Source organism: Balaenoptera physalus, assembly GCF_965194825.1.
Source record: "Balaenoptera physalus genome assembly, chromosome: 5".
In the NCBI taxonomy this organism is placed as follows: domain Eukaryota; kingdom Metazoa; phylum Chordata; class Mammalia; order Artiodactyla; family Balaenopteridae; genus Balaenoptera; species Balaenoptera physalus.
Genome location: NC_138884.1, coordinates 46,397,310 through 46,415,026, shown reverse-complemented (window position 1 = coordinate 46,415,026; position 17,717 = coordinate 46,397,310). Strand labels below are relative to the sequence as shown.

Genomic DNA, 17,717 nt, shown 5'->3' with positions numbered 1-17,717 from the left:
AACTGCTGCGGTGGCAGCATTCCCAAATGTCACCCCTGACAAATCTATCAGGGTGTTCATCAGATGCTGAAGAAGTCACAGGCAGGTAGCATCTCCAATTATTCAGTGAAGAAGGACTGCCTATGCGCAGAAGCTCTTAACTGTTTCCCCTAACAGATAAATGCTCCAAATCTTTTAACCAAACTAAATTACAAAGAAAAAGTGATCAAATTAGTTTTATAGTTCCACTTTTCCTGGCACACTGGTTTTACATACATTTCTGTAGCATCTGCTCTGCTCAGGGCTTTGGTGACCATACCATTCACTCAGGCTCAGGTTGAGTAGTGCCCCTACGAGCTGATTGGGGTCAGACTGCACCACTCCTAAATTTCCAGCTGTTTGCTTTCTCTCCCCTCTGGGAGATACGGAATGTGTGGGTTTTAGGGTGTTGGGACAGACCTTGAAAAACCTAATAAAATCAAACAAAAGGAAATAGACTTTGGTTTAACCGTGGTGCATGTTTTTTACACTCTGGTTTAATGTTTCCAGAGACCTGCTAAAGTATTTACTTAGCAAACAATGTTAGTCACCTAGAATAACTTTGTATAAACATCATTACTCAGTAATGTCTGAGATCCTTTTTTTAGTGGAGCTGCACACCCTGTTGATTTTTTTTAGTCCATTTCTTTTTTTTAAAAAAGATGTATTTATTTTTGGCTGCGTTGGGTCTTCGTTGCTGCGCGCGGGCTTTCTCTAGTTGCGCCGAGCAGGGGCTGCTCTTCGTTGTGGTGCGTGGGCTTCTCATTGTGGTGGCTTCTCGTTGCAGAGCACCGGCTCTAGGCGCGCGGGCTTCAGTAGTTGTGGCACGCGGGCTCAGTAGTTGTGGCTCAGTGGTTGTGGTGCATGGGCTTAGTTGCTCTGTGGCATGTGGGATCTTCGTGGACCACGGCTCAAACCCATGTCTCCTGCGTTGGCAGGTGGATTCTTTTTTTTTTTTTTTTAATAGATCTTTATTGGAGTATAATTGCTTCACAATACTGTGTTAGTTTCTGTTGCACAACAAAGTGAATCAGCCATATGCATACGCATGTCCCCATATCCGCTCCCTCTTGAGCCTCCGTCCCATCCTCCCTATCCCACCCCTCTAGGTCATCGCAAAGCACTGAGCCAATCTCCCTGTGCTATGCTGCTGCTTCCCACCAGCCAACTGTTTTACATTTGGTAGTGTATATATGTCGATGCTACTCTCACTTCACCCCAGCTTCACCCTCCCACCCCATGTCAAGTCCATTCTTTATGTCTGCCTTTGTACTCCTGCCCTGCAACTAGGTTCATCAGTACCTTATTTTTTTTTTAGATTCCATATATATGTGTTACCATACAGTATTTGTTTTTCTCTTTCTGACTTCACTCTGTATGACAGACTCTAGGTCCACCCACCTCACTACAAATAACTCAATTTTGTTTCTTTTTATGGCTGAGTAATATTCCATTGTATATATGTGCCACATCTTCTTTATCCATTCATCTGTCGATGGACACTTAGGTTGTTTCCATGTCCTGGCTATTGTAAATAGTGCTGCAGTGAACATTGGGGTACATGTCTCTTTTTGAATTATGGTTTTCTCAGGGTATATGCTCAGTAGTGGGATTGTTGGGTCGTATGGCAGTTCTATTTTTAGTTTTTTAAGGACCCTCCATACTGTTCTCCATAGTGGCTGTATCAATTTACGTTCCCACCAACAGTGCAAGAGGGTTCCCTTTTCTCCACACCCCCTCCAACATTTTTTGTTTCTAGATTTTTTGATAGTTATCAATCTATCAATCTAGATAGTTATTATCTAGATTTTGATAATGGCCATTCTGACCAGTGTGAGGTGATACCTCATTGTAGCTTTGATTTGCATTTTTCTAATAATTAGTGATGTTGAGCATCTTTTCATGTGCCTCTTGTCCATCTGTATGTCTTCCTTGGAGAAATGTCTATTTAGGTCTTCCACCCATTTTTTAACTGGATTGTTTGGGTTTTTTTGATATTGAGCTCCATGATCTGTTTGTATATTTTGGAAATTAATCCTGTCTGTTGTTTCATTTGCAAATATTTTCTCCCATTCTGAGGGTTGTCTTTTCGTCTTGTTTATGGTTTCCATTGCTGTGGAAAAGTTCTTAAGTTTAATTAAGTCAACTATACTCCAATGTAAAATAAAAATTAAAAAAAAATAAAGAATATCTACGTGTAAAAGAAAAAGCTACTAGAGAGCCCGCTCTATCCCAGTTGCTATAATTACATCTTCACGAGGGACAGTGAAGCAGAGCACCGATCTGAGAGTCAAAGAGCTGGGTTCTAGTGTGTTCTCTGCCACTTACTGTTGGTCAAACCACCCCATTTCCTTTTGCCTCCATTTCTCACCTGTAAAATGAGGGGGTAGGACTAGATGATCTCTAATTTCACTTACAGCTCTGGAAGTCTATGACCCATCTACCTGTCCCACAGTGTCTTTGTATGTTACCTACAAGTCTTCAGAAGGAACCAAAGACAATTTTGGGATAGTACCAAAGCTTTGAAGAAAGATAACAGAAACAACTCAAGCTTATTTATATTTGGATACCTTTTTTCCTCTCGAAGAGTTGATTGATTTTTCTGAAGAAAAATCAATGCAGTGCTTTCCTTGGTTGGAAATGAATAGGCGGGCATTTAAGAAATAAGTTTCTAATTTGAGGACTTGGGACAGATATATTTGCTTGGCCTTGAGGTCCTTAAGTAGTGAGTCCCCCTCAGCAATGATAAATATTTCCATAAAATTAACCTTTCTACACACCCGTTCCCCACATCAAGAATACGCTAGGCCTTCCCTGGTGGTGCAGTGGTTAAGAATCCGCCTGCCAATGCAGGGGACATGGGTTCGAGCCCTGGTCCGGGAAGATCTCACATGCCGTGGAGCAACTAAGCCCACACGCCACAACTACTGAGCCCATGCACCTAGAGCCCGTGCTCTGCAACAAGAGAAGCCAGTGCAATGAGAAGCCCGTGCACCACTATTAAGAGAAGCCCCTGCTCGCCACAACTAGAGAAAGCCCATGCACATCAACGAAGACCCAACGCAACCAAAAATAAATTAATTAATTTTAAAAAAAGAATACGCTATATTTGATTACACAGGACACTCAACAATGAATGAGTTTTCCCTCTGGTGCTGCAAATCTGGGTCACCCTTTTGACATTCCTGAACTCTATTGACAAATGCCCTCTCCCAGCTAGAGAACCACAGGGCCTTTGCTTTAAGAGCAGTCCGTGGTAACGGACACAGCAAGAAGAGAAAGAGGTCATTGAAACAGAAACAATGACAGCAGCTAATGCTGAGAAGTAAATAAGAGCTTCTCTGTTCATCTGCCCTTGGAAACCAAAATAACTATCCTAAAAGAAAGGTGGGTGTTGTCGGAGGACGGGGACGGGAGAGCGGGAAGAGATGTGGGAGAAAACCTCATCAGCTCTGTCTTTCTTCTGCCACAACAATAGGGATTGTTCATTCAGAGAGCTGGGATTTGGGAGCAGGGAGAGAGAGTGGGGAGGAGTGTGGACCTTGTTTTGGTTTGTAGACCTCGTTTCTAGGCAGCTGTTGGTCAAAGGGGGATGTGGCGTAGGTACTGACAAATGTTCACGTGTCACAGCTGGGTCGTAAAAAGGAGTGACTCCTCCGTAGCACTGGTTAGCGTCTGTGCATGCACGCCCTGTAGGGATTATTTGATCCCTCTCTGCCTCCCTCCCGGGCTGGGAGTTCCAGGAGCACAGCCATGCACTCCTCTGTCCGTGGAGCTGAGCTCGGTGCTGGCTTCTAGAGGAGGCGAAATCGATAGATGCTTAAGGAAGGACTCTTAATTGATTCAAACTGAAGATAACTTGGAAAGATGCAGGGGGCAGCATGTCACTGACAGGTGATATCAGAGGCAGGTTTGGGTTGGGTTTTTCACTAAGTAGACCCTCTCCTATCTATGAATTAGGAAGTAGGGTCTTCACATCTGGCTATTTCCAGTGGCCAGTTTCCTGCGGCCAAACTGGAGCACTCTATGAAGAGTGGTCAGGAAATGGGGGGAGAGTCTTAAGCAGTAAGGCTGGGGTTTTGTTAAAAGAAAACCCCTTCCTCTCTTCGCAGCCAAAGCAATAGACGCATTCCTTTCAGAGGAACAGCTTCCCCTCATCCACTGCTATAAAATCTTAATGGGGAAAATATTCCAATCCATTTAGTACAGAAGCAGAGATGACAACACTCCTGTGATTGAAGGAAGCTGAGAAGACTAATTTTCTAGTATGCCGTGGTGTTGCTGTGTCTCAAAACCGATCCTCCCATAGTCTTGGAGGCTAACTTCCCAACTTTATGCTCTCCTGAGATCACTCTAATCTAAAGCCTATGAGTGGTTTTCTTACTCTGGGAGCAGAAAGAGGTTTACATTTGAAATTGCTGTCCATGCATCTCATCCAAGAGGCAACCCCCCGTCCTTTAATCCGCAAGAGCTGCAGAGTTCATTCCTTCCTGAGCCAAAGGAGTTGCCTTAAATGATTACCTTGATAAAGTAGAGCAGGAGATTTTATTTTATTTCATAGTTCCCTTCAGAGCAAACGAATCCTGGTGCAGCCAGAATCCCTTCCTTCAAGGTCTGAATCCCTCCAGCCCACCCAGGGATGTGTCTCTTCCCAGTCTGGGGCCCCCAGAAGCATCCTGGCGTCCTGGCCAGGCAGGTTTCGTAACTGTGTGGAGCCTATCTCTCTGGTATGATTAAAAACCGATAAAATACCAACATTATTCAGCACTTAACTAGGTATCAGACATCGTCCTGAGCTCTGTTCCTGTGAGGTAAGTGGTATAGCCATTTAGCACATGAAAAAACCAAAGTTAGATTATTAGGTAAATTGCACAGAGAGTATTCCCAGAATGGAGCTGTCTTAATTCTTACATTATGTAGGATGAAATTGAAGATCTAAGAGACTGTCATGGTCCCCAAATCACAGAGTACTCAGACTTGCTAATTCAGAGGCGTGAAGCCAAACTCAAAGCCAGGTTTTCAGATGCCAAACCTGGATCATTTTCACAACACTGTAGTTCCTGTAGCCAAAATCTAAATTTCCTTAAGAAAACCATAGGCATGAGAATCACTGTAAATCTCTTACTTCAAGAATGGATCTTTTCTTCCTCTTTCCTTCCTCCCCAGAGCCTGCATTTTCTCCACAAACTCCTTTTTTTTTTTTAAATTTATTTATTTACTTATTTATTTGGCTGTGCCGGGTCTTAGTTGCGGCATGCAGGACCTAGTTCCCTGACCAGGGATTGAACCAGGGCCCCCTGCATTGGGAGTGCGCAGTCTTAACCACTGGACCACCAGGGAAGTCCCTCCACAAACATTTCTTATACAATTTTTAAAAATCTTGTATTAACCCTTTAGCTAGATACTTTGCCAGGCTCACTCCCATCTCTGAGACTTCTCTGGCACAGTGTTCCAACTGGGAGTTGCTACCAGGTCATTCTATCTTTCAGGGCCTTGTTTGCTGCCACCGTCTCCATGAAGCCCTCCTGACCACGCCAGCCCACACACCTCACAAGCAAGTCTCACACACAGTTTTTATAGGTAGTGTTGCCATCCAACACTTTCATCTCCTGTCCTCCTTCTCTCCCTACCTGAAGCAACCTCTACTCCGAGGCACATACTGTTGGCCAGAACCTAGGCATTCTGGCTATGACGGTTTTCTCCCAGTACATCTCAGAGCTGCCCTTTTGTAGTTTGTGTTTGTAAACTTGTAACTGTTCATTGACATTTGAGAACTGTTACCTGTCCTTGTTTAGGAAACCTCCCCACAGCCCTTGGGCACCTGGCTCACAATCTTCTCCAGCTAAACCCATATGCCTCCCTGTGGGACTTCAGCCTTTCGTGGAGGTGCTGTCCAGATACCTCAGCCTCCCCAGCTCCAGCGACCGCCACCTCCTATATAACCCTGTGGCCTCACCTTGGAGTTTATCATTGGAAACTCTTCGACCACCATAGGTCTTAAGTTCCGAATCCCACTCTTGGTGCACAGTGGCCATTGCTTCCTTTACTCTCATTCCCTGACAGATAGAAATCTACCCTTCAGCTTCCTCCAAACCTCGATGCCTTTGCTTCCTCCACTACCTGCGAGTCCTTCACTTCCTTCTGATCACATTTCCTCCCCCTTTCCCCAGCCTGGACTCCTCACAAACTTCTGTCTCACCAGCACCTCAGTCACCCGGCTCTCTTGTCCTCCCATCAAGCCCCCATCCCCACTTCCATCTGGAGATCCCATCCGACTGCCGAGTGAGGCTGTGTCACCACGACTGTGCAGACTGGCGCCTTACGAGCTTGTGGCTTCCGTTCTTACTTGGGCCCTTAATTTGGCTCTACAACCTTTTAGGGGTCTTGGTCAGCTTCCTCTCTCATTCTGCTCAACAGCTCCTGGAATCTTTCATCACTTTTCCCCAGCTTTCTACCAAATTCCCACTCTGCTTACCCAGCAGGTGATCTGACCTCCCTTCAGAGCAAACCAGCCCTGAATCACAGCACCCTGCCTCACTTTACTGGCTCACTCTGCAAGCTAAATCTGCCCTCATCCTCATTTCCTTCCAGTGTCAAGAAAAAGCTGTCCCTCTCTTCAAAGCTCAGCCAACCATCTGATCACCTGATCCCATTCTGTCTAACCCCCAACCCTAGGAAAATAGTTCCATCAAGCATCCTCGTTCTTATATTTTTGAACTTTGACCTTTCATTATCATTCCCTAACCCAATAGATATATTCAGATTCCTCAGAAACACACTCAGCTTCACCTCTCTGTCCTTCGGCTCTTCATTGCCAAGCTTCTTGAAAATTAATTTACACAGGTATGCCATGCTTGTCTCCTCCTCCTTATTCCTTTTTTTTTTTTTTTTTTTGGCCGAGCCGTGCAGCATGTGGGATCTTATTTCCCCAACCATGGTTCGAACCTGCCCCCCCTGCATTGGAAGTGCAGGGTTAACCACCACTGGACCACCAGGGGAGTCCCGCTCCTCCTCCTTATTCTTAAACACACCTCTGTGTAAGGTCTGTTCCCATCACTCAATGAAAAGGCCTTGGCAAAGGTCAGCGATGACCTCTGTATGAAGTGGTCTCTTCATTCCCATCCTCCCCAGCCTTCCTGTAATATTCGAGGTTGCTCTCCCACACTCTGCACCTTCTTCCCCATCTCTCATCAGTCCTGCTTTGTCCTCACCACTGGCTTCTCTTTCTTTGCTATTCTCACAAATAGCAGTTCACTAGAAGTCTATCCTGAGTCCTTTTCTTACCTTCCCTGGGCAACTGCTTCCACTGCCATGGATTTTACTAAATTGAACTACCACTAAGTTACTCTCTCCAGCCTAGACCTTTGCTGGGCTCCAGGCCTATATGCATATTTACCAAGTGTTGACTATACTGAATATGTCTTCAGTCCCTTCTCAGAAATGATGACCCATGTGATGGTGATGAAGATGACTAATATTTATGGACTCCGTGCTACATGCCAGACGCTGTTCTAAACTTCAGTCACCATAGAAATACCGTACGGGAGGTACTATCGTCCCCGTTTCACAAAAATGGTAATAAACACAGTACGATTTAGTATCTCAGTAAGTGACACTGTTTTTCACCTGAATATCCAACCCAGGGACACAGAAAGAATCCTGTACTTTTTATTTCTCCTCCTTCATTTTCAGTCAAGCATCAAATCCTGTTGGTTCTTCTATTTGAGTTCCTCTGGCTTTATAGTCTCCTCTCTAACACATCTTTTCCAGAATCTGTAACTTTGTCTTACTTCAGACCCTCCTCATCAATCGACCAGACTCTTAAAATGGTGCCCTGACTGCTCTTCTTGCCTTCAGTCTTACCTCTGTCTACCTGCAGTCCAATCATTCTCCACACCTCTTCTAGAGTGGTCCTTCTGAAATGCAAACTTGATCATATTATTACGCTGCATAAAGCCAGTCAGTGACTCCCCTCACATGCTACTTCTGCTGGACATGAAAGACACCCACCTACCTTCATGGGCTGCCCACTGCATGACATTTCATCTTCATCTCCCACCATTTCTCTACTTTCACTTCGGATATTCCAGACATCTCTCTGAGTGACAAATGCAAAAGCTTTTGCTCACACTATTTTCTCTGCCTGGGTTGCCCTCCTCCATTTCTTTGTCTAGTAAACTACTCATCCTTCAAAACTGTGCTCTCTAATATGTAGCCAGTAGCCACAGGAGGCTAATCTGAATTAAGATGTGCTGTACTGTAAGTATAAACACTGGATTTTGAAGACAGTGTGTGAAAAAAAGTATAAATGTCCCAGTAATTTTACATTGATTACCTATTGAAAAGATAATATTTTGGATATATTGGGTTAAGTAAAATGTTATTAAAATTTATTGTTTCTTTCTATGTGGCTATTAGAAAATTTAAATTTACACAAGTGGCTTGAATTCGTGGCATGCATTATATTTCTATTAGACAGTACTTCTTCAAAATCCTTACCCTGTAAACTTAACTGAAGAGGCAAAAGACTTGTACACTGAAAACTACAAAATGATGCTAAGAGAAATTAAATAAGACACAAATAAATGGAAAAACATTCCATGTTCATGGACTGGAGAATTAATACTGTTAACATGTCAGTACTAACCAAAGTGATCTCCAGATTTAATGCAATCCCTATAAAAATCTCAGTGACATTTTTTGCAGAATCAGAAAAAAACCCATCCTAAAATTCACATGGAATCTCACTGGACCCTACATAACTAAAATAATCTTGACAAAGAAGAATAAAGTTGGAGGTCTCATATTCTAGATTTCAAAACTTAATACAAGGCAACAGTAATCAAAACAATGTGGTACTGGCAAAAAGACAGACATATAGACCAATGGAATAAAATAGAAAGTCCAGAAATAAACCCTCAAGTATATGGTCAAATGATCTTCAGCAAGGATGCCAAAACCATTCAGTGGGGAAAGGAGAGTCTTTTCAGCAAATAGTGTTTAAAAAACTGGTATCCACATGCAAAAGAATGACATGGACCCTTACCATACACCATATACAAAAGTTAACTCAAAATGGATCAAAGACCTAAACATAAAAGATAAAAACTATAAAACTCTTAGAAGAAAACACAGGGAGAGAGCTTCATTGGATTTGGCAATGAGTTCTTGAATACGACAGCAAAAGTACAGGGAACAAAAGTAAAAATAGGTAAATTGGACTACATCAATATTTAAAACTTCTCAGAATCAAAAACACAACCATAAAAAGGCAAAGTATGGAATCAGAGAAAATATGTGCAAACCATTTATCTAACAAGGGGTTAAGATCCAGAATATATAAAGAACTCCTGCAACTCAACAACAGAAAACCAAACAACATCTAATTTAAAAATGGGCAAAGACTAGAATAGACATTTCTCCAAAGATGACATGAAAAGCTGCTCAACATTGCTAATCATTAGGGAACTACAAATCAAAACCACAACGAGATATCACCTCACACCCATTAGGATGGCTGTAATCGAAAAAAATAAAAAAACAGAATATAACAAGTGTTAGTGAAGATGTGGAGAAATTGGAACTCTTGTGCACCATTGGTGGGAATGTAAAATGGTGCAGCTGCTATGGGAAACAGTATAGAAGTTCCACAATAAAATTAAATATAGAATTACCATAAAATCCAGCAATCCTACTTCTAGGTATATATCCAAAACAATTGAAAGCAGATATAACAGTACATCCATGTTCACAGCAGCATTATTCACAATAGCCAAAAGGTGGAAGTAACCCGAGTGTCCATTGATGGAGTGGACAAGCAAAATGTAGTGTGTGTGTGTTTGTGTGTGTGTGTGTATATATATATATATATATATATAGAGAGAGAGAGAGAGAGAGAGAGAGAGAGATGGAGAGAGAGAGAGAGGGAGAGAGAGAGAGAGAGGTATATTATTTGGCCTTAAAAAGGAAGGAGGGCTTCCCTGGTGGCGCAGTGGTTAAGAATCCGCCTGCCAATGCAGGGAACACGGGTTCGAGCCCTGGTCTGGGAAGATCCCACATGCCGCGGAGCAACTGGGCCCGTGAGCCACAACTACTGAGCCTGCGCGTCTGGAGCCTGTGCTCCACAACAAGAGAGGCCGCGATAGTGAGAGGCCCGCGCACCGTGATGAAGAGTGGCCCCCGCTTGCCTCAACTAGAGAAAGCCCTCGCACAGAAACGAAGACCCAACACAGCCAAAAATAATTAATTAATTAATTAATTAATTAATTTTTTAAAAAAAAGGAAGGAAATTATGACGCATGCTACAATATAGATGAAACTTGAAGACATTATGCTAAGTGATGTAAACCAGTCACAAAAGGGCAAATACTATATTATGAGATATCCAGAGTAGTCAAACGCATAGAAACAGTGAGTACCACATGGCGGATGCCAGGGAGTAGGGAGACAGAGAAATGGAGAGTTGTTTGATGCGTATAGATTTTCAGCTTTGCAGGGTGAAAAAGTTCTGGAGATTGGTTACATATCCATGTGAATATATTTAACACTATTGAAGTGAACACTTAAAAATGATTAAGATGGTCATTGTTATGCGTATTTTACCACAAGTTAAAATTTTTAAAAATCAAGTTCCAGAAAAAAGAAAGAGAGAAATTCAAGATGGCGGAGTAGAAGGACGTGCTCTCACTCCCTCTTGCGAGAGCACCAGAATCAAAACTGGCTGCTGGACAATCATTGACAGGAAGACCCTGGACTTCACCAAGGAGGATACCCCACGTCCAAGGACAGAGGAGAAGCCACAGTGAGACGGTAAGAGGGGCGCAATCAGAGTAAAATCAAATCCCATAACTGCTGGGTGGGTGACTCACAGACTGGCGAACACATACCACAGAAGTCCACCCACTGGAGTGAAGCTTCTGAGCCCCACCTCAGGCTTCCCAACCTGGGGGTCCGGCTACGGGAGGAGGAATTCCTAGAGAATCAGACTTTGAAGCCTAGTGGGAATTGATTGCAGGACTTTGACAGGACTGGGGGAAACAGAGATCCCACTCTTGGAGGGCACACACAAAGTAATGTGTGCATCGGGACCCAGGGGAAGGAGCAGTGACCCTGGGGGAGACTGAACCAGACCTACCTGCTGGTGTTGGGGGGTCTCCTGCAGAGGCGAGTGGTGGCTCTGTTTCACCGTGGGGATAAGGACACTGGCAGCCGAGGTTCTGGGAAGTTCTCCTTGGCGTGAGCCCTCCCAGAGTCTGCCATTAACCCCACCAAAGAGCACGGGTAGGCTCCAGTGTTGGGTTGCCTCAGGCAAAACAACCAACAGGGAGGGAACCCAGTCCCACCCATCAACAGTCAAGTGGATTAAGGTTTTACTGAGCTCTGATGCCACAGCAACAGGGAGGGAACCCAGCCCCACCCATCAACAGTCAAGTGGATTAAGGTTTTACTGAGCTCTGACCGCCACAGCAACAGTCAGCTCTACCCACCACCAGAGCCTCCCATCAAGCCTCTTGGATAGCCTCAACCACCAGAGGGCAGACAACAGAAGCAAGAAAAACTACAATCCTGCAGCCTGTGGACCAAAAACCACAGTTACAGAAAGATAGAGAAGATGAAAAGGCAGAGGGCTATGTACCAGATGAAGGAACAAGAAAAAACCCCAGAAAAACAACTAAATGAAGTGGAGATAGGCAACCTTCCAGAAAAAGAATTCAGAATAATGATAGTGAAGATGATCCAGGACCTCGGAATAAGAATGGAGGCAAAGATCGAGAAGATGCAAGAAATGATTAACAAAGACCTGGAAGAATTAAAGAACAAACAAACAGAGATGACCAATACAATAACTGAAATGAAAACTACACTAGAAGGAATCAATAGCAGAATAACTGAGGCAGAAGAACGGATAAGTGACCTGGAAGACAGAATGGTGGAATTCACTGCTGCGGAACAGACTAAAGAAAAAAGAATGAAAAGAAATGAAGACAGCCTAAGAGACCTCTGGGACAACATTAAACGCAACACCATTCGCATTATAGGGGTCCCAGAAGGAGAAGAGAGAGAGAAAGGACCAGAGAAAATATTTGAAGAGATTATAGTCGAAAACTTCCCTAACATGAGAAAGGAAATAGCCACCCAAGTCCAGGAAGCGCAGAGAGTCCCATACAGGATAAACCCAAGGAGAAACACGCCGAGACACATAGTAATCAAAGTGGCAAAAATTAAAGACAAAGAAAAATTATTGAAAGCAGCAAGGGAAAAACGACAAATAACATACAAGGGAACTCCCATAAGGTTAACAGCTGATTTCTCAGCAGAAACTCTGCAAGCCAGAAGGGAGTGGCATGATATACTTAATGTGATGAAAGGGAAGAACCTACAACCAAGATTACTCTACCCGGCAAGGATCACATTTAGATTTGATGGAGAAATCAAAAGCTTTACAGACAAGCAAAAGCTAAGAGAATTCAGCACCACCAAACCAGCTCTACAACAAATGCTAAAGGAACTTCTCTAAGTGGGAAACACAAGAGAAGAAAAGGACCTACAAAAACAAACCCAAAACAATTAAGAAAATGGTCATAGGAACATACATATCGATAATTACCTTAAACGTGAATGGATTAAACGCCCCAACCAAAAGACATAGACTGGCTGAATGGATACAAAAACAAGACCCATATATATGCTGTCTACAAGAGACCCACTTTAGACCTAGGGACACATACAGACTGAAAGTGAGGGGATGGAAAAAGATATTCCATGCAAATGGAAATCAAAAGAAAGCTGGAGTAGCTATACTCATATCAGATAAAATAGACTTTAAAATAAAGAATGTTACAAGAGACAAGGAAGGACACTACATAATGATCCAGGGATCAATCCAAGAAGAAGATATAACAATTATAAATATATATGCACCCAACATAGGAGCACCTCAATACATAAGGCAACTGCTAACAGCTATTAAAGAGGAAATCGACAGTAACACAATCATAGTGGGGGACTTTAACACTTCACTTACACCAATGGACAGATCATCCAAAATGAAAATGAATAAGGAAACAGAAGCTTTAAATGACACAATAGATCAGATAGATTTAATTGATATTTATAGGACATTCCATCCAAAAACAGCAGATTACACATTCTTCTGAAGTGCGCACGGAACATTCTCCAGGATAGATCACATCTTGGGTCACAAATCAAGCCTCAGTAAATTTAAGAAAATTGAAATCATACCAAGCATCTTTTCTGACCACAACGCTATGAGATTAGAAATGAATTACAGGGAAAAAAACGTAAAAAAGACAAACACATGGAGGCTAAACAATACGTTACTAAATAACCAAGAGATCACTGAAGAAATCAAAGAGGAAATAAAAAAATACCTAGAGACAAATGACAATGAAAACACAATGACCCAAAACCTATGGAATGCAGCAAAAGCGGTTCTAAGAGGGAAGTTTATAGCTATACAAGCCTACCTAAAGAAACAAGAAAAATCTCAAGTAAACAATCTAACCTTACACCTAAAGAAACTAGAGAAAGAAGAACAAACAAAACCCAAAGTTAGCAGAAGGAAAGAAATCATAAAGATCAGAGCAGAAATAAATGAAATAGAAACAAAGAAAACAATAGCAAAGATCAATAAAACTAAAAGTTGGTTCTTTGAGAAGATAAACAAAATTGATAAGCCATTAGCCAGACTCATCAAGAAAAAGAGGGAGAGGACTCAAATCAATAAAATCAGAAATGAAAAAGGAGAAGTTACAACAGACACCGCAGAAATACAAAACATCCTAAGAGACTACTATAAGCAACTTTATGCCAATAAAATGGACAACCTGGAAGAAATGGACAAATTCTTAGAAAGGTATAACCTTCCAAGACTGAATCAGGAAGAAACAGAAAATATGAACAGACCAATCACAAGTAATGAAATTGAAACTGTGATTAAAAATCTTCCAACAAACAAAAGTCCAGGACCAGATGGCTTCACAGGTGAATTCTATCAAACATTTAGAGAAGAGCTAACACCCATCCTTCTCAAACTCTTCCAAAAAATTGCAGAGGAAGGAACACTCCCAAACTCATTCTATGAGGCCACCATCACCCTGATACCAAAACCAGACAAAGATACTACAAAAAAAGAAAATTACAGACCAATATCACTGATGAATATAGATGCAAAAATCCTCAACAAAATACTAGCAAACAGAATCCAACAACACGTTAAAAGGATCATACACCACGATCAAGTGGGATTTATCCCAGGGATGCAAGGATTCTTCAATATATGCAAATGAATCAATGTGATACACCATATTAACAAATTGAAGAATAAAAACCATATGATCATCTCAATAGATGCAGAAAAAGCTTTTGACAAAATTCAACACCCATTTCTGATAAAAACTCTCCAGAAAGTGGGCATAGAGGGAACCTACCTCAACATAATAAAGGCCATATATGACAAACCCACAGCAAACATCATTCTCAATGGTGAAAAACTGAGAGCAGTTCCTCTAAGATCAGGAACGAGACAAGGATGTCCACTCTCACCACTATTATTCAACATAGTTCTGGAAGTCCTAGCCACGGCAATCAGAGAAGAAAAAGAAATAAAAGGAATACAAATTGGAAAAGAGGAAGTAAAACTGTCACTGTTTGCGGATGACATGATACTATACATAGAGAATCCTAAATCTGCCACCAGAAAACTGCTAGAGCTAATTAATGAATATGGTAAAGTTGCAGGATACAAAATTAATGCACAGAAATCTCTTGCATTCCTATACACTAAAGATGAAAAATCTGAAAGAGAAATTATGGAAGCACTCCCATTTACCATTGCAACAAAAAGAATAAAATACCTAGGAATAAACCTACCTAGGGAGACAAAAGACCTGTATGCAGAAAACTATAAGACACTGATGAAAGAAATTAAAGATGATACCAACAGATGGAGAGATATACCATGTTCTTGGATTGGAAGAATCAACATTGTGAAAATGAGTATACTACCCAAAGCAATCTACAGATTCAATGCAATCCCTATCAAATTACCAATGGCATTTTTTACGGAGCTAGAACAAATCATCTTAAAATTTGTATGGAGACACAAAAGACCCCGAATAGCCAAAGCAGTCTTGAGGCAAAAAAATGGAGCTGGAGGAATCAGACTCCCTGACTTCAGACTATACTACAAAGCTACAGTAATCAAGACAGTATGGTACTGGCACAAAAACAGAAACATAGATCAATGGAACAAGATAGAAAGCCCAGAGATTAACCCACGCACCTATGGTCAACTAATCTATGACAAAGGAGGCAAAGATATACAATGGAGAAAAGACAGTCTCTTCAATAAGTGGTGCTGGGAAAACTGGACAGCTACATGTAAAAGAATGAAATTAGAATACTCCCTAACACCATACACAACAATAAACTCAAGATGGATTAGAGACCTAAATATAAGACTGGACACTATAAAACTCTCAGAGGAAAACATAGGAAGAACACTCTTTGACATAAATCACAGCAAGATCTTTTTTGATCCACCTCCTAGAGTAATGGAAATAAAAACAAAAATAAACAAGTGGGACCTAATGAAACTTCAAAGCTTTTGCACAGCAAAGGAAACCATAAACAAGACGAAAAGACAACCCTCAGAATGGGAGAAAATATTTGCAAATGAATCAACGGACAAAGGATTAATCTCCAAAATATATAAACAGCTCATTCAGCTCAATATCAAAGAAACAAACACCCCAATCCAAAAATGGGCAGAAGACCTAAATAGACATTTCTCCAAAGAAGACATACAGACGGCCACGAAGCACATGAAAAGATGCTCAACATCACTAATTATTAGAGAAATGCAAATCAAAACTACAATGAGGTATCACCTCACTCCTGTTAGAATGGGCATCATCAGAAAATCTACAAACAACAAATGCTGGAGAGGGTGTGGAGAAAAGGGAACCCTCTTGCACTGTTGGTGGGAATGTAAACTGATACAGCCACTATGGAGAACAATATGGAGGTTCCTTAAAAAACTAAAAATAGAATTACCATATGACCCAGCAATCCCACTACTGGGCATATACCCAGAGAAAACCGTAATTCAAAAAGACACATGCACCCGAATGTTCATTGCAGCACTATTTACAATAGCCAGGTCATGGAAGCAACCTAAATGCCCATCAACAGACGAATGGATAAAGAAGATGTGGTACATATATACAATGGAATATTACTCAGCCATAAAAAGGAACGAAATTGAGTCATTTGTTGAGACATGGATGGATCTAGAGACTGTCATACAGAGTGAAGTAAGTCAGAAAGAGAAAAACAAATATCATATATTAATGCATGTATGTGGAACCTAGAAAAATGGTACAGATGAGCCAGTTTGCAGGGCAGAAGTTGAGACACAGATGTAGAGAATGGACATATGGACACCAAGGGGGGAAAACTGTGGTGAGGTGGGGATGGTGGTGTGCTGAATTGGGCGATTGGGATTGACCTGTATACACTGATGTGTAAAAAATTGATGCCTAATAAGAACCTGCAGTATAAAAAAGCAAACAAAACAACTAATACTAAACTTTCATTGGGTTATTTGTATGGAAATATGTTAATATAAATGTTTCAGACATTACATGAAATTTCTAAAAATCTTATATTTGTATTTGTATGGAAATATGTATGGAAATATGTTAATATAAATGTTTCAGACATTACATGAAAAAAAAAAAAAAGAAAGAAAAAAAAAAAACCCTTATCCAGATATCACCCGCCTCCTCCCCTCTAGTGTGAATTAACTACTCCTTTCTTCATGGCCCCACTTAATTCCTGCACATACCTCTAATAGGTCTTCTCACATTTTTGGTAATTCTTTGTTTGACAGGATAAGGGTTACTGTCCCATGAGTGAGATGAATACCCATCCACTTCTAGGGTCTTGACCAGAAGCTAAGAAAATATACTAGGGTCTTTAGTAAGGTGGAGAAAAGAGACAGTAGCCCTGACGGCATAATATGCCACAGGGGATATTCAAGACTATACCTTGTATGTGTAGAGGTGTCACTCTGAGGCTAGATCTGGAGGGGCTAATGTCCTTCAGCCATCCTTCTGTAAGCAGCATCTGAAAGGCCTGAAGAGCACGTCCTCCCACCTCCAACAGATGAAAACATCTCCTTCTCTATCATGAGTCCAACCAACTGAAATGCTTGGCCACACCCAGTCTGACCTGTTGGGAGGAAGAGAGGAAGATATTCATTTAAGATAGAGCCAAGATGAAGTAGCTTATGTAACAGATAAGGTACTCTGGGGCCACATAAAGAACTGTTTTGCTGCCTCCCCTGAACTCTTTGTATGTACACTTGATGCCTAACAAGAATTTATTTATTTATTTTTTTCTGATAACGGACTGGACCTTCCTGCCCTTCCCAGTTCATAGCCAAGAGGTAACACTTGTTTGATCTGTCTTCCCTCCTAGATGAGGAGCTCCTTTAGGGCATGGACCACACCTTATTCGTCCTCGTATCCCCAGTGTGCACCAGTGCTGGCACATAGCAGGACTGGTGCACACAGCCTGCCCAACAAATGACTGAATGGTTAGAGTGAGGGTGTGGTGAGTCATTACAATAACCCAGAGAGAGGCTTTTGACAGAGCAACTACTCCACCCCTAG

General features: G+C 41.7%; 1 long non-coding RNA gene across 2 annotated transcripts; it reads right to left on the bottom strand.

Moving 5' to 3' along the window:
* Positions 1-156: 156 nt before the first annotated feature.
* On the bottom strand, positions 157-17,256 carry LOC309661740. 2 transcript variants are annotated; one of them, XR_014264238.1, is made up of 3 exons: positions 17,091-17,256; positions 8,029-8,116; positions 157-448 (listed from the first exon to the last, which is right to left on the bottom strand). It is a non-coding gene; the product is annotated as an uncharacterized lncRNA (long non-coding RNA). The 2 variants fall into 2 exon arrangements; XR_014264239.1 differs by lacking the exon at positions 157-448 and adding an exon at positions 7,882-7,934.
* Between the last annotated feature and the right edge of the window lie 461 nt (positions 17,257-17,717).